Source organism: Xenopus laevis, chromosome 5S, assembly GCF_017654675.1.
Source record: "Xenopus laevis strain J_2021 chromosome 5S, Xenopus_laevis_v10.1, whole genome shotgun sequence".
Lineage (NCBI taxonomy): Eukaryota > Metazoa > Chordata > Amphibia > Anura > Pipidae > Xenopus > Xenopus laevis.
In genome coordinates, this window is record NC_054380.1 from 11,878,349 (window position 1) to 11,897,370 (window position 19,022).

Below are 19,022 nucleotides of genomic sequence, written 5' to 3' on the forward strand. Positions count from 1 at the left end.
GGGGTACATTATCCCTTATAATACATGAGTGATACTCAGAGTTCCCTGTATAACTCAGCCTGCAGCCTTGTGCCTTTATATGGTCACAGAACCCCTCCGTGAGCCGTGAATATCCTAAAAATTATATCCTTATAATTGATGACTAGGGATGTTGTTGGTTTTAATTGTTTCTCAGTAATGCATATCCTTATACAATACATTATTCACTATATACTATACAGTAGAGCTTATATTATTCCCTTAACTGGAATAAAACAAAAAAACTCTAAGTACAATACAGAAGCATTTTTAGCTGTAAGAACCATAGAAGAAAACAGATGTGCTTTTATGTCTCAAACCCCAGCCTGCTGCTATTTAAAGTATAATCCTAAACTGAATTTGTTTTTTATCAGTTGTTATGATATTCTAGAAGTTCCATTTATAATGATGACATGTTGCAGAGTTGGATTTAGCTTGGAGTTATCCCTAGGGAGAGAAAAGACAAAATTGCAGGGTTGGTGCTCAAAATAATAACACCCTGTTGGACTCCATTGTAAACTGCAGGAAATGCTTCTATGAAAGGCTGTTCCTTCCAGGAGTTGAATTTTGAGTTAGGTGTGTCCTGTCATTTATATTTGGGGGGAAAATTTTAATTGGGATTTAGGATATGTCCTCTGTACCATCTAAATTAAGGGAAACAATATGGCAACAGCATCAATGCGTCTTATACTGTACCATCTAATTATAGAAACACAAAAACATAAATCGTGCAAATATGGCAGTAAATACAGTATGTTATTTTTAGTCTGGTGGAAGTAGTCATTAAATCATGGAATCATTCCTGCCTCTCGTTTGCACCTTTGGATCATAAATTCAATACTAAATGGAACAGTTCCTTCATTTGCAGAACAATTGTCTCCCTGTTATATGTTCAATCGCCCCTTTCTACTGACAAGGCAGGATTCTCTACATTCCTCACATGAAAATGAAACGATTAAAGTGCAAAATTGCCCCAATAAAGTGGTAATTGAAGGGGCGGGAACTAGAATAAACCATGAGTTTCTCTATGTAGTCAACGCGGTGGAGCAGGAATATGGAAAAGCTGTTCCTTATTAAACGGTCTTATTCCAATTAGTATTAAATGATGGTGCTGTTGTGACTTATACTTCTATTGCTGGCGTTTTGTTTGCAGCATTCATTACCCATAATCTTTCCAGTAGGGTAATAATGTTTGGCATTCATCCAGACCTGAGCTTCACTTCTAAATCCAGACCCCACAGAGAAGGGCTAGCTCACAGGATAAATAACATGCAGAATTGTAGGTGCAACCAGTCGTGGATCTAACGGGGGAGCAGTGGTGCGATTGCACCAGGGTCCACACCCCCTTGGGGCTTGCTGGCAGTTAGTGTGCCCACGTATCTTCCAAAAGGATCACTTCTGAGAGGTGGGGGCTGGTTAGTTACGTTACTGAGTGCACCCAGGATCGCCATCAGGGGGTCACAGGGGGTACAGCTGTATTGGGTCCGGGGCTAAAGGAGGGCCCAGCTGTGCTCAAAAGTTCATATGGCGGCGAATCCGGCCCGAAGCCACGTAAAGACCCGAAGCCACAGCGAAAATACCTGAAGCCACGAAAAGACTAGAAGCTAAAGTCCTACGAAAGGAGCCAAAGAAGCTAAAGAAGAACCTAAGGTAAGTTCCACTGGACACCAATGTTTTTTTTTTATTGAACCACTGGCCACCAATAATTTTTTTTAAATATTCTATGTTTTTGGAAACTTTTATGGGGGGGACCTGGCACAATTTTTTTTATATTTATAGGGAAGGCCCTGACCACCAATGTTTTTGTAAAATATTTTATGGGGGGCCCTGGTGCAAATTTTTATTTATAGGGTAGGCCCTGTCCACCAATGATTTTTTTTAAGTTGTAGGTGGGCCTTGACCACCAATGTTTTTTTTTAAAAAAAACCTTTATGGGGGCCCTGGTGCCAATAGTTTTTTTTTTTTAACTTATAGTGGGGGCCCTGACCACCAATGTTTTTTTAAAAACTTTTATGTGGGATGCTAGCCACCATTTTTTTTTAATTATGGTTGGCTGATCACCAATGGCTTTTTATAACTTGAGAGTGAGGGGGTTTACTGTTTTTTGCACTTGAGTCTGTGTGGACTTTTTACTGGGGTGGGGTGTTACTGTACAGGGCCACATGATTTCTTATGGCAGCCCTGCATGCACCCAACTAGAGCACTTCTAGCTAATTTCTTCAAGGCAGGGACGGGCAACCCCAGCTCTTCTTATCAACTTTTCAGTACACATGTATTACTTGATTTTACACTGGATTTAAAGGAACAGGTCAGTGTGAAAATAAAAACTGGGTAAATAGATAGGCTATAAAAAATGTTTCTAATATAGTTAGTTAGGCAAAAATGTAATGTATAAAGGCTGGAGTGACTGGATGTGTAAAATAATAGCCAGAACACTACTTCCTGCTTTTCAGCTCTCTAACTCTGATTGGTTACTGCCTTGTAACCAGGGTAACCAGTCAATGTAAACCAAGAGAGCTGAAAAGCAGGAAGTAGTGTTCTGGCTATTATGTTACACATCCAGTCACACTCCAGCTTTTATACATTACAACTATATTAGAAACATTTTTTTACTTTGCACAGCCTATCTATTTATCCAGTTTTTATTTTTATACTGAACAATTCCTTTAAATGTATTTGTAAATGTAATCTCTCTTGAAAGCAGTATCTGTCTTTAATGTTCTCAGCGCTGCTGGTTCTGACTCCTGAAACACTGTATCAGAAGTCAGCTGATTTACAGACCCAGAGAAGAAACGACTTCTGCTACAATGTTTCAGGAGTCAGAACAACAGAAAGGGCTGGTGCAATACTGCTTTTAGATGCAATTGCATTTACAGATAGCTAAAATCACGATGAATGTATACAGGAAGGCATCATAGAATTATATCTGTCGTTATGGTTCTCATAACAGTTTTTGGGTGGAGATCCTGTTAAGTAATCACGTTAAAACGGTTTCCCACCAAAAATAGATGTAGCCTGTTACTGTAGCTTGATAGCACCAGACACTTGTATGTTAAGCTGTGAGACTGGAACCATTTGTGGTTAGCTGCAATCTAAATTGAAAGAGACAGCCAACGCAGAATCCTTTCCTATTGAAATGAAACAGTTTTCGTGAAATATGGACCAGCAAAACCAAGTCTTTCTCAAATTCAGAATCTATTTCAGGCAAAATAGGGTTACGAGTTGTGCCTGTGCTGACATTACACCGTGAATTCTGTTGCTCTGATAGATCACTACTTTATTGTCACTTTTACATTTATACATTTATTGTTGATTGGAAATAGTCATTTTATGAGAGGACATTTCCACTGAACTTTGCTTAGTACAGAGAAATACCTGTGCTGCCACAGTTTTATGGTTTTATGGTGTCTGCCTGTACAACATAGGGGATATCCCTGCTGAATTGTGTTTAGTACAGAGGAATACCTATGCTGCAATCGTTTTATGGTATCTCTCTGTACAGACTATGAGCAAACTTAGGGGCTGTTCCTGCAGAATTGTGCTTAGTAAAGGGGAATACCTATGCTGCCGTAGTTTTATGGGATCTCTCTGTACAGACTATGAGCAAAGTTAGGGGCTGTTCCTGCTGAATTGTGCTTAGTACAAGGGAATACCTATGCTGCCATAGTTTTATGGTATCTCTCTGTACAGACTATGAGCAAACTTAGGGACTGTTCCTGCTGAATTGTGCTTAGTACAGGGGAATACCTATGCTGCCATAGTTTTATGGGATCTCTCAGTACAGACTATGAGCAAACTTAGGGGGCTTTTCCTGCTGAATTGTGCTTAGTACAGGGGAATACCTATGCTGCCATTGTTTTATAGGATTTCTCTGTATAGGCTATGAACAAACTCAGGGGGCTGTTCCTGCTGAATTGTGCTTAGTATAGGGGAATACCTATGCTGCCATAGTTTTATGGTATCTCTCTGTACAGACTATGAGCAAACTCAGGGGGCTGTTCCTGCTGAATTGTGCTTAGTACAGGGGAATACCAATGCTGCCATAGTTTTATGGTATCTCTCTGTACAGGCGATGAGCAAACTTAGGGGGCTGTTCCTGCTGAATTGTGCTTAGTACAGGGAAAACCTATGCTGCCATAGTTTTTTGGTATCTCTCTGTACAGGCAATGAGCAAACTTAGGGGGCTGTTCCTGCTAAAATATGCTAATCAAAATGGAATAACCACATTGGCATCGTTTTTTTTAATATTGGTAGAAACAAAATCACCTTTTAAAAAAACCAGGGAAAACAACAGAGCCATTGCTTGTAAGCAGAACTCTATGGACAGATCGCAGTGCCACTGTTCACTCCCCCTGCAGTGAATGGAGGTTCTTATACACAGATGTGACAGTGATGGGAGTCAGTCAGCTTTCTTTTGGGCCAGAGTGTGAATGTGTATAAACATGACTAACACATCCTTGAATCTGGTAACAAGGAGAGACACAGTAAGATCATCGTCTTGTTGGAATTATCCATCAGTTTCTGTTAAAACAAACACATCCTTTGGTTATAAGCAGGGATTATGTTACCTTTATTTTTCAAAAATGCCCAGTAAAACATATACTGAGTAGGATATTCGGCTCAAGGATGTTTGTCTGCGCATATTAAAGGGGCTGTTTACCATGAAATTAACTTTTAGGATGATGTAGAGAGTGATATTCTGAGATAAATTGCAATTGGTTTTCATTTTTTATTATTTGTGGTTCTTGAGTTATTTAGCTTTTTATTCAGTAGCTCTCCAGTTTGCAAATACAGCATTCTGGATGTTAGGGTCTTAATTACCCAAAAAACCATGCATTTATCTGAATATGAGACTAGAATATGAATAGGAGAGGCCTGAATAGAAAGATAAGTTATAAAAAGTAGCAAAAACAAAACATTTGTAGCCTTACAGAGCATTTGTTTTTTAGATGTGGTCAGTGACCCCTTTAGAAAGCTGGAAAGAGTCAGAAAAAGAAGGCAAATCATTCATAAACTATAAAAGAGAAAAAATGAAGGCCAATTGAAAAGTTGCTTAGAATTAGCCATTCTATAACATACTAAAAGTTAACGTAATGTTTATTGATAGAAAGGGAGTAGTCATGCTGTTTGCTCTGATGATTATGTGACATTTCAGCCACCCTAATGAAATTGTGCTCTGCAGCTGCCAAACTGCCCATATGGCTTGTCCCATATACGATCTGCTATCCACAATGCTTGGGACCTGTGGTTTTCTAGATACAGAGTCCGCTTTTTTTCAGTTCAGTTGTTTTCAGATTGTTCGCCAGAAACAATGACTTTTTTTTTAATTGCTTCCATCTTTTGTTGCCATTTTTCCAAAATTGAAGTTCAAAGTTAAATTTATTAAATTTAGAACAGTTTACAGAGTCAACCCCCCCTTCCGTAACGGCTTTAGAAAGACAGATGAAGCTGAAATATGAAACTTGGCACTCCAGAATTAGAAAAACTGTCACAAACAGAAAATATGAAGTAATTGGAAAAAGTTTATTTCTCGGTACACTGGATTTTTCTGTCAGCGCTGTTGTGGTTCTGATACCGCTGGTGGGCGCTTGCTTTATTGGGCAGGTGGCGGCTGCTTGATGGAGAAAGCTCCGTTTTACCTAAAAGGTTAATGACCGTAACAGGGGTTAAACAGTGTAATATTATTATTAAATAATAAATAAATAATAAAATCTTTATTGGACGAAGATCGGTTAAACATTCACTACACGGAAGCAGAAGCCAATGAATGCGGGACATGTCACAAGATGACGGGGATTTTGAATTTCGCGCCTTTTTACTGTGTATATAGGGGTAGTTTGTATATGTGTATGTGACTTTGACAAAGGCTGTAATACAGCCGGAACGTTTTTCTTGAATAAAGCATTTGTATATTCGTAAGACCTGTGAGTGCGGCTTCTACTTTGGATGATCGTGTACACTATCGGTGGCACACACCCAGGCCAACAAAGACTTTAAACTTGAGTGCTGTGAATGTGGGGATTATATATATATATATATTTTTTTTTTTTCTTTCTTTTTTTCCCAAAATTGACACACTCCAGAACTTCATAATGCAGTTAAAAAGGATAATTTTTTGTCAATGTTTCGGTCCTGTTCTGGTCCTGTCTCAAGACACATCAAGACAAGTAATGTCTTGAGAAAGGTCCAGAACAGGACTGAAACGTTGACAATAAATTTTCCTTTTTAACTGCATTATGAAGTCATGGAGTGCGTCAAGTTTTGGAAACTATTATCTATAATATATGTGACAGCACCCATGCATGAAGAGAACACTCTATTGGAGTGCACCACAGCTGGAACTATATATATATATATATATATATATATATATATATATATATATATATATATATATATATCTCACACTGCCAAAAGCAATATTCCACTTACAGACAATGGTAAAGGGGAAGTACATTTTATTTATATCTTCCTTCATAACGTATATCTGTCTACTGTATGTATTTATTCTGTAGGAGGTGTCACTGTTCCCTCTTTTAAGTATTATTCTTAAAGTGGCAGAGCTAACCCCTACAGATGCCAAATTAATGTTAAAATACAGGATTCATACCAATAACTAACAGTATGTGCAATTGCATGTTACATAAGTTCCACAAAGATTAAGCATCATCCCCCCCAATAAAGAAGCTTCATATATATATATATATATATATATATATATATATTGTGCGGATCCTTACTTACAAATCGTTATATGAATCCTTTTTTGGACCCTGCACCCACCAAGAGAGAACTAAGTCCGGTCTTCAGAGTGCGGTCGTTTATCACAGACTATATATATATATATATATATATATATATATATAAAGTGAATAAAGTACCCCCTCTTGTAAAATATAAGGATATTATAAGTTACCGAGGAGTTTTTATACAGGTCATGGAACTCTGAGGTAGCTTTTAATATCCTCATATTTTACAACTGGGGGTACTTTATTTATTATAATTCACAAATTTCAGTGAGTCATGTGACAGAAATGACATCAGAACTCACCGTTTATAAGGATATAATTTACAAGATATTCATGGCTTTTGTGTATTATATATATTTAAATTACTGTGTGGTCTTCTTGTAAAAATAATGTCCAACCCTAGCCTTCAGAATGGGCTAGCATTATTGTGTAGTTTAGAAAGCCGACCTTTGTCTTGTTACATTGTCAGCCCGAGCTATTGTCTTGTCGCTGTGCTGGTGTTTGTGCTGTAATGGAAAGAGTCAGAGTTCCATTTTCCTGTTACAAACGAGCGTTTCCCTTTGGGGTCAGAAACCACTTCCCCCAGCGCTCAGCGTAAGATAATGAACAGAAATACTTTGAGTATTCCCTTTATAAGTTTTTGTTTCTTGCTGCCTCTTAGTTCTACTACCATATTTCTTTTTTAAGAGCACAGACTAATTGGCCCTTTGTTATTGTGGGTGTTTAGCAGGTAATTGTTACTTTACAACAGATATAGGCAACCTATTGGCCTGGGTTCGTTTTATGCTTTGGCAGGAATTTACTCTGGGCCTCCAGAATCTCAAGGGGTATAATTTGTGTATTGAATAATAATTAAATTAGTTTTAAAATATATACAGGCTCTGCACCCTGGAACAGGCAGTGAATGAGGGTTAAATGGTTCTTTGCCTATTCTGCCTGATACGTTTTGTTCCAGGAAGAGGCTGTAAGGCACGGTCGGCCTGTCAGGACTTGCACACGCATTGCAATTATCCGACTATATCAAACAGGATGTCAACAAAACAACACTGCCCTTATCCATTGCCATTATTCACCTGAGAACGGTAAGAAAAGTCACCAAGGGAAACCCTCGTACATTCAGAGATTCGCTGCTCCCAGTGGAAAATTCAATAATGTTCTCCCCCTACTATTCAAAGGGAAGAGTAAACACTGTGTTCTGGCACCCAGGAGTGGTTCAACATGGTGGACGTGAGCGCGGATTAAAACAGAGTAGCCCTTAGTGGTAGTGGGGTCCAGAGCAAAAAAGAATCTCTGGGGCCCCATTATTTGTAAAGTTAGTCTGTTTTACCAAAGGCCTTTCCTACAGCCACAGTCCCTCATACCTCCCAACATATGAAAAATGGAAAGAGGGACAAAAAGAAAAACATTTTGGCAACACTCATTTTATGTCCACAGCCACTAATTACCATGTCCATTTTACAAAATTTGGCAGATTATGAAATCTGAACACATTTCTGGCAGTTTTGCTAAAGAAGCATAAATTACCCTTTAAACTGTGAGTCTCAGTTTTTTCTTGTGAGTCTTGCTTATCTTATTAGTTACAATTGTATCTTTGCTCATCTTAAATTGTTTCAAATGTATCAGTCCAGGCACTGAGTGTTCTTATTTTAACTATATGTTTCAGAAAATGTTTTCTTTTTCTGGCATCACTGAAGGAATCAAAGAGAAACTCTGGACTTTGTAATAAAAATCCAGGACTGCAGTTGAGCTGTCAAAATTGGTACTGTCCCGCAGAAAATGGGACAGTTGGGAGGTATGACTCCCTTCCCAGAGACTATTATCCCACTGTTACTATAGGCACCATCTCTCCCTACTATACCTGCTATCCCACAGTCACACTCCCTTCCCAGAGACTATTATCCACTGTTACTATAGGCACCATCTCTCCCTACTATACCTGCTATTCCACAGTCACACTCCCTTCCCAGAGACTATTATCCCACTGTTACTATAGACACCATCTCTTTCTACTATACTTGCTATCCCACAGCCACAGTCCCTTCCCAGAGACTATTATCCCACTGCTGCTATAGACACCATCTCTCCCTACTATACCTGCTATCCCACAGTCACACTCCCTTCCCAGAGACTATTATCCACTGTTACTATAGGCACCATCTCTCCCTACTATACCTGCTATCCCACAGTCACACTCCCCTCCCAGAGACTATTATCCCACTGTTACTATAGGCACCCTCTCTCCCTACTATACCTGCTATCCCACAGTCACACTCCCTTCCCAGAGACTATTATCCACTGTTACTATAGACACCATCTCTCCCTGCTATACCTGCTATCCCACAGTCACACTCCCTTCCCAGAGACTATTATCCCACTGTTACTATAGACACCATCTCTCCCTACTATACCTGCTATCCCACAGTCACACTCCCTTCCCAGAGACTATTATCCCACTGCTACTATAGGCACCACCTCTCCCTACTATACCTGCTATCCCACAGTCACACTCCTTCCCAGAGACTATTATCCACTGTTACTATAGGCACCATCTCTCCCTACTATACCTGCTATCCCACAGTCACACTCCCTTCCCAGAGACTATTATCCCACTCTTACTATAGGCACCATCTCTTTCTACTATACCTGCTATCCCACAGTCACAGTCCCTTCCCAGAGACTATTATCCCACTGTTACTTTAGGCACCATCTCTCCCTACTATACCTGCTATCCCACAGTCACACTCCCTTCCCAGAGACTATTATCCACTGTTACTATAGGCACCATCTCTCCCTGCTATACCTGCTATCCCACAGTCACAGTCCCTTCCCAGAGACTATTATCCCACTGTTATTATAGGCATCATCTCTCCCTACTATACCTGCTATCCCACAGTCACACTCCCTTCCTAGAGACTATTATCCCACTGTTACTATAGGTACCATCTCTCCCTACTATACCTGCTATCCCACAGTCACACTCCCTTCCCAGAGACTATTATCCCACTGTTACTATAGGTACCATCTCTCCCTACTATACCTGCTATCCCACAGTCACACTCCCTTCCCAGAGACTATTATCCACTGTTACTATAGGCACCATCTCTCCCTACTATACCTGCTATTCCACAGTCACACTCCCTTCCCAGAGACTATTATCCCACTGTTACTATAGACACCATCTCTTTCTACTATACTTGCTATCCCACAGCCACAGTCCCTTCCCAGAGACTATTATCCCACTGCTGCTATAGACACCATCTCTCCCTACTATACCTGCTATCCCACAGTCACACTCCCTTCCCAGAGACTATTATCCACTGTTACTATAGGCACCATCTCTCCCTACTATACCTGCTATCCCACAGTCACACTCCCCTCCCAGAGACTATTATCCCACTGTTACTATAGGCACCATCTCTCCCTACTATACCTGCTATCCCACAGTCACACTCCCTTCCCAGAGACTATTATCCACTGTTACTATAGACACCATCTCTCCCTGCTATACCTGCTATCCCACAGTCACACTCCCTTCCCAGAGACTATTATCCCACTGTTACTATAGACACCATCTCTCCCTACTATACCTGCTATCCCACAGTCACACTCCCTTCCCAGAGACTATTATCCCACTGCTACTATAGGCACCACCTCTCCCTACTATACCTGCTATCCCACAGTCACACTCCTTCCCAGAGACTATTATCCACTGTTACTATAGGCACCATCTCTCCCTACTATACCTGCTATCCCACAGTCACACTCCCTTCCCAGAGACTATTATCCCACTCTTACTATAGGCACCATCTCTTTCTACTATACCTGCTATCCCACAGTCACAGTCCCTTCCCAGAGACTATTATCCCACTGTTACTTTAGGCACCATCTCTCCCTACTATACCTGCTATCCCACAGTCACACTCCCTTCCCAGAGACTATTATCCACTGTTACTATAGGCACCATCTCTCCCTGCTATACCTGCTATCCCACAGTCACACTCCCTTCCCAGAGACTATTATCCCACTGTTATTATAGGCATCATCTCTCCCTACTATACCTGCAGGGTCGGACTGGGGGGTCCGGGGCCCACCGGGACTGGTGTCCAGGGCCCCCCTCTGGCCCCGCTACCTACTTGTTCGGCGAATCCCTGCTCGGCGCATCGCGCATGCGCAAACGGCGCGCATGCGCAAACGGAAACGGCGCTCGGCGCGCATGCGCAAACGGCGCTACTATGCGCCGATTTTTTTTTTATTATTTTTAAAAAACAGTTTGGGAGAGGGGGACTGGCCCGGCGGGGCCCACTAGGGTCGGGGCCCACCGGGTATTTTCCCGGTATCCCGCCGGGCCAGTCCGACACTGTATACCTGCTATCCCACAGTCACACTCCCTTCCTAGAGACTATTATCCCACTGTTACTATAGGTACCATCTCTCCCTACTATACCTGCTATCCCACAGTCACACTCCCTTCCCAGAGACTATTATCCCACTCTTACTATAGGCACCATCTCTTTCTACTGTACCTGCTATCCCACAGTCACAGTCCCTTCCCAGAGACTATTATCCCACTGTTACTTTAGGCACCATCTCTCCCTACTATACCTGCTATCCCACAGTCACACTCCCTTCCCAGAGACTATTATCCACTGTTACTATAGGCACCATCTCTCCCTGCTATACCTGCTATCCCACAGTCACAGTCCCTTCCCAGAGACTATTATCCCACTGTTATTATAGGCATCATCTCTCCCTACTATACCTGCTATCCCACAGTCACACTCCCTTCCCAGAGACTATTATCCCACTGTTACTATAGGTACCATCTCTCCCTACTATACCTGCTATCCCACAGTCACACTCCCTTCCCAGAGACTATTATCCCACTGTTACTATAGGCACCATCTCTCTCTACTATACCTGCTATCCCACAGTCACACTCCCTTCCCAGAGACTATTATCCCACTGTTACTATAGGCACCATCTTTCCCTACTATACCTGCTATCCCACAGTCACACTCCCTTCCCAGAGACTATTATCCACTGTTACTATAGACAATCTCTCCCTACTATACCTGCTATCCCACAGTCACACTCCCTTCCCACAGACTATTATCCACTGTTACTATAGCACCATCTCTCCCTACTATATCTGCTATCCCACAGTCACACTCCCTTCCCAGAGACTATTATCCACTGTTACTATAGGCACCATCTCTCCCTACTATACCTGCTATCCCACAGCCGCAGTCCCTTCCCAGAGGTGATTACCCTGTAACTCATAGGTACTTCTATGGTACTATCTGTACTATTTCAGATACTACTGTTGTGCCTTTGTACTAAAAATGTAAAAAAGTTGTGTTTTGTTGACAGTTCCCACACTCTTCTTACTCTTGGGCCAGGTTGATCAGCCACACTTGGGACCTCCATGGAGTGAGCTCTGGGCGCAACCTTCAGTTAATCAGTGCCTTGTAAACACCCAAAATGCAAAGGAAGGATTAAGTGCTGTTGGTGGAAGTGTCAGACAGGTTTGCTCGCTAGTATTGTACGTGCAGCTTGTGAATTTTCCCCTGGGAGTCTGGCGCCAAACTTACAATGGAAAGTACTAGGGAGGTGGCTGCAACTTTCTAGGGACTGTGAACAGTCTGTGAACAGCTCTGAAATGGTTTATTTTCTAGGATCACAAAACGAGACACACGATTTGGTGGTGATCATTATAGTATCTGTACATGCCGGTCAAAGCTTTACTTTGTATATAAGACATGAGCTGCTGTAAATTGGTGCATTAGGGGCATTAGTAAGTTAGATTGCCATTTGCTGTGCCAGTCCTAAGGTAAAACAACATTTGCATGCCCCCCAAGTTTGTCTGTCAAGCTTTTGGCGCTGGCTATTGGGCGACAGCAGTGAGTTTTACTCTAAAACATGGCCCCTGCCAGGGCAATTGGACACAATTTCAATTGGACAGCAGCACTCTGGTAATTTGAAAAAACCATGTCTTTACTTTAAGTGCCTCAGGGCAACGTTTCGGGCCCTTCTGCTCACCCTACCCCCTTTCGCAATGTCATCGGCTAGGCAGGGTGGCATGGGTCTATAAAAGGAACCCGGAAGTCTAATGCGGGCGGGTACGGGCTGTGGGAGGTCGGGTCCGGTGCAGGTAGAGTTTTACCTGACCTGCACATCACCATCACACCCCCCCTGTAGTTCCACCAAAGGAACTACAAATATACGTGTATACCAGGGGGTATACCAGGGGTCTCCAACCTTTTTTACCCATGAGCCACAAAAAGAGTTGGGGAGCATGCATGCAAAAGGTTCCTGGGTGCCAAAAAAGGGCTGTGATTGGCTATTTGGTAGCCCCTATGTTTTTATACAACCAAAACTTGCCTCCAAGCCTGGAATTCAATAATAAGCAGCTGCTTTGAGGCCACTGAGAGCAACATCCAAGGTGTTAGAGAACAACATGTTGCTCACAAGCTACTGGTTGGGGATGCCTGGTGTATACCAACAAGGGGCAACACAAACCAATCAGCTGATCTTGAAGCAGTCAATTTGGATTCTTTGCAATTTGTCCACTCACATCTGGATGACTGGATATACCAAATAAAACCACCGCGGGCCAACCATATGACTGATCCTCCCAGATCAGCTTAGTATATGACCTTAGAATACACTTGTGTTATTAAAAGAACTTGGCATTTAACTTTAAAGACTACCGTATAATCGCCCATCTTGCACATGTCAGCCCCCACAGTTTTGTCTGTATGGTGTTAGGTAAGAAGTTAAGTCTCCCGTCTGGGAGAGAATAAAAAAATTCCCATATTTGGTTAATAGGACTGACAATGTCACAAATAACCTTTTTATTGAATTTTTTTTTTCATGGCATTGATTCATTACAAAAGAAAAACCCTCCACGATGTTCTCTGTTGCTTTGAAGCGGCAATAAAGCAGTTCAGCTAAGCCGGGAGGGATTGATTTTTATGGCTATTTTCATCCTGGTTTCCCGTCGCTTTTAGACTCAATTTTTTTTGTAAATGCCTTTCAGCGATGCCCTAATTTCTACGCTGCCGTATTAGATCGATATTCAAAAGGCGGATATTCCATTTAGAGGCCCTTGACAACGAACATGTCGCTCGGTATTACAGACAAAGCCTCGGTTCAGTTTGTTTCTGATGGCGTTATTCCTTTTTATGATCTGCAGGGAATGTTTTGTGCTTTCCTACTAACGTCACACATAGAGCGACTGCCCACTGGTAAATAAATACTGAAATGAGAGGCCTGAAATGGCACTAGGAGCCCTCAGTGGATTAAGGCACATGGGGGTCTCTATTACCTCTCCCTGATATATTTGCTTTGTGAAAGCCACAATCCCTTGTCACAGGGAGTTCTGTTGGTATCCCAGTTTAACAGTCTGACAGTGGTTGCTTGCTATGATACCATCTTTTTTAAAATTAGGATGTTAGAAACTTGTTTTACTCAGCCTGTAGCCTTGTGCCTTTATATGTTCACAGAACCCCTCAGTGACTTCTAATATACTTATCATTTACAGTAGGGGGTACATTATCCCTTATAATACACGAGTGATACTCAAAGTTCCCTGTATAACTCAGCCTGCAGCCTTGTGCCTTTATATGTTCACAGAACCCCTCAGTGACTTCTAATATACTTATCATTTACAGTAGGGGGTACATAATCCTTTATAATACACAAAAGCCATGAATATCTTGTAAATTATATCCTTATAAACTGTGAGTTCTGATGTCATAAGTTATAAACGGTGAGTAGTGATGTAATTTCTGTCACATGACTCACTAAAACTTGTGTATTATAATAAATAAAGTACCCCCTGTTGCAAAATATGAGGATATTAGAAGTAATCTCGGAGTTTCATGGCCTGTATAAAAACACTCGGCCTTCGGCCTCGTGTTTTTATATGGTCATGAAACTCCTCGGTAACATAATATCCTTATATTTTACAAAAGGGGGTACTTTATTCCCTATATAATACATGAGGGCTACTCAGAGTTCCCTGTATAACTCAGCCTGCAGCCTTGTGCCTTTATATGGTCACAGAACCCCTCAGTGACTTCTAATATCCTTATCATTTACAGTAGGGGGTACATTATCCCTTATAATACATGAGTGATACGCAGAGTTCCCTGTATAACTCGGCCTGCAGCCTTGTGCCTTTATATGGTCACAGAACCCCTCAGTGACTTCTAATATCCTTATCATTTACAGTAGGGGGTACATTATCCCTTATAATACATGAGTGATACTCAGAGTTCCCTGTATAACTCAGCCTGCAGCCTTGTGCCTTTATATGGTCACAGAACCCCTCAGTGTCTTTTAATATCCTTATCATTTACAGTAGGGGGTACATTTCCCCTTATAATACATGAGTGATACTCAGAGTTCCCTGTATAACTCAGCCTGCAGCCTTGTGCCTTTATATGGTCACAGAACCCCTCAGTGACTTCTGATATCCTTATCATTTACAGCAGGGGGTACATTATCCCTTATAATACATGAGTAATACTCAGAGTTCCCTGTATAACTCAGCCTGCAGCCTTGTGCCTTTATATGGTCACAGAACCCCTCAGTGACTTCTGATATCCTTATCATTTACAGCAGGGGGTACATTATCCCTTATAATACATGAGTAATACTCAGAGTTCCCTGTATAACTCAGCCAGCAGCCTTGTGCCTTTATATGGTCACAGAACCCCCTCAGTGACTTCTAATATCCTTATCATTTATAGCAGGGGGTACATTATCCCTCATAATACATGAGTGATACTCAGAGTTCCCTGTATAACTCAGCCTGCAGCCTTGTGCCTTTATGTGGTCACAGAACCCTTCAGTTACTTCTAATATCCTTATAATTTACAGTAGGGGGTACATTATCCCTTATAATACATGAGTGATACTTAGACTCCCCTGTATAACTCAGCCTGCAGCCTTGTGCATTTTTATGGTCACACAACCCCTCTGTGACTTCCAATATCCTTATAATTTGCAGGACACATTAAATTACATTAAATAAATTAAACATTTTGAATTATTTCATTAAACTGGAGTCTGTGGGAGATGATCTAACTGGAATTCTGAGTTTGCTGGATAATGGGTTTGCAGATAATGGATTATAAATATTATTCTACATATATATATATATATATATACACACACACACACACACACACACAAATAAAACAAAGTTGAGATTTTTTGCTAATTAATCCTCACTCTTAATTGCCATAAACTGCAATATCAGGCAATCTGCTTCAAGTTAGGATTTCTGCAATAGAAATACCTTATTTGCTTTGTGTTTCTAGGAAAATGAAGTGTGAGCTTTGAACAGAAAGTGTTTGAGTCAGACAGCAGCTGGCTTGGGAAGCATTTGTTTGCCATGTATATTATGGACAGGGATTGTGAATAGCTCAGATTACAGGTCTTTAATTTCCCTATTTCATTGTTAATGGATCATCAGTGAAAGGATTGCACTGCATTTGTATGTCGTTTCACTGTCTCCATCTTGCTCTAATTTTTCTATATTGCCAGTTTCCATCTTACACTCTATCTTTATTCCCCTAATCTCCCTTCCATTTCTTTGCTGCAGGTAGTTGTCCATATTTGACCTCCTTAATAAATCCACGAATAAGTTATGCAAATCAAAAATCTCTGCAGTCACCAGTTCTATATAGATTTACATTGTTCTAAGAAACCTCTATTGATCCAATTAGGCATCTAGACTGGTCCTCTCTGTTTGATGGATGAAAGATGCTCAAACAGCCCCTCACAAGCCCAATATACAGTTATTGTCTAAGGACTAGGAGACTGGGTGCAGAAATGACTTAACAAACACCAGTAATGAATTTAGCTTCTTCATCTATTTTTTTAAAAGGGTTTATGATCAATTACCCATGTTGATTTTTCTGTCACCTCGTTGTTAGCACCAAGTCAATAGTGGAGATAACCCTGTGCCAACTAAGTAAGAAGGGTAGTGCCCATTCGCAGTGGAGTAAGACAATTAACAATTCCCATCAGGGCCAGAATTAAGAGGCACGAAATAAGTTATACATTGCCCCTCCAAAAAGAAATACAAGTGCCTCATATTAAGGAGGTTATTTATCAAAATCCAAATGTTTCTCTTATTGTAAATGAAAAAAGTCAGACCAAACTAGAACCCATGATTTACACTTATTTATTATAATAAAAAAACATGAAAAAATCGGATCAGGAAGAACTGTGACTTTTTTGGATTGTCGCACAAAAAACGCAACTTTTTCTGATTGTCGCAAGCAAAATTAAAAATTTTCGGCTCTAATGCCGAAAAGTCTGATTTTTTTGTGAAATCGGAGTTATCAATTATAAAAATCCTGAAATGTTTGGATTATCGTACGAAATCCAGTGCAGATCATAATAACTTTAAATTGCAAATAGGACCTCTGCCATTGACTTCTACAGGACCTCGACAGGTTGAAGTTGGAGTATTTTCGGATTCTGACTTTTTGCCTCCTTGTGGTATAATAATAAATCGAAAACTCTAGTTTTTTTCCCTCTTAAAATTTGGATTTTAAATTAAAAAAACTGGAATTTTTCGAAATGTTTTGCATTTGGACTTTAATAAACAATCCCCTTAATGTAGGCATTTTACCAATGTTCCTCTCTCTGCCAAATGCCAATTAAGTAAGAAACTTTGTTTCTTTTTCTGGCTGTTCAGTGCAGAGAAAAACAGGACTTTCCAGTGCAAATGAGGGACTGCGGGTTGAGCTGTCAAAAGAGGGACTGTCCCTCTGAAAACGGGACAGTTGGGAGGTATGTTGTAACAAGTGTTGCACTAACTCTTGTGTTCAGAGTGAGATGATGTGGTTACCGGTGGTGTGTGGCTCCTACAATGGGTTAGGGTAGGTTGTGGGTTGAGTTTTTCCTGACCTGCACATCACTAGTGGGGACCCTGCAGAGCAGTGGGTGGTAGGAAGAGTACAGTGATAGTAAGATGGTGACTGTAAAGTAAGTTGTTGATTGAGGGTACTACAGCTTTGAACAACCTGCTGTCCTTTAGTTGTTGTTGAGGTACCTAAGCAATACAGGTATGGAATTCTTTTTATGGAAACCTGTTATCCAGAAAGCTCTGAATTACAAAAAGGCTGTTACCCATAGACTACATTACAATGAAATAATCAAAATTTTTAAAAAAAAACATGAAAGTTTTCTCTATAATAATAAAACCTTGTACTTGATCCCACCTAAGATATAATGAATCCTTATTGGAAGCAAAAGCAACCTACTGGGTTTATATAAAGTTGACTTATGACTTATGTATGAAGATCCAAGTTACGGAAAGATCCGTTATCCGGAAAACCCCAGGTCCCGAGCATTCTGGATAACAGGTCCCATACCTGTAGTAATTATTGAAATAATAATATTATAAAGTGCCATGTAATTGCCGAATTAAATAATAATAATATATATGTCATTTATGTAGCTGTGACCATGCATGTAACTTTTTAGATGCTGGGTACTGCCTGCCAGGGATACGTGTTGGGGGGGGTTTAATACTTTCCACTTAAAGCCTCTATTCAAATACCTTAACCAAACGCATGAGTTTTTCTACCCAAAGCAGCATGGTTTTTGCTTAAGAAATCAGACAGAACAGTGCAAACATATCTGCCCTGGAAACAAATGCTCTTTGTACACAACATCAGGTCTCAAGCCAAACATGCATCGGAATAGTAAATGTCACTATTTTTAGCTCTTGTGTAAAAGTAGTATTATCCATCTGTTCTCCTCTTCTCCTTATTATAAAGGGTAAATATGTACATGTGCTCACAGCAAGCCAAAGAGGCCTTGTCTTTACAACCTGCCTACTGTTTTCATTACAGTTTTTTAATATCACAATGTATCAAGGGCAGGGTGGCCTATAGCCTCAATAAAAGAAGTGGAATTAGTTTATTGAAGTGTTTCTTATTAACTCAGTCCTGAGAGCACAGGCAGCACAAAGAGGTGGCATAACTAGTTGTTACTCGGCACCACAGGGCCCTGAACACATCCAGAGTTTGTCCTGTTTTACTAATAGATGTTGAAATTGAGAATTATTAGGGCATCATGGGGCCCACTATACCCCCTGGGTCCCCCTGCCGCAGGGTCTGCTTCCTCTTTAGTTATGCCCTTGGCACAAAGTATCCATTATCTTTATCAAGAGACAGATGATCCTAGTTGGTTATCACATGAGCCAATCATGTGACACACACTAACTAC

The 19,022-nt window shown here is 40.8% G+C and overlaps 1 protein-coding gene across 1 annotated transcript in view; it reads left to right on the plus strand.

The window, feature by feature from the left end:
- The window catches only part of LOC108717684 (inositol-trisphosphate 3-kinase B), a 65,302-nt gene that overhangs the window by 28,694 nt on the left and 17,586 nt on the right, over positions 1 to 19,022 (plus strand). The gene's annotated exons all lie outside the window — the stretch shown is intronic.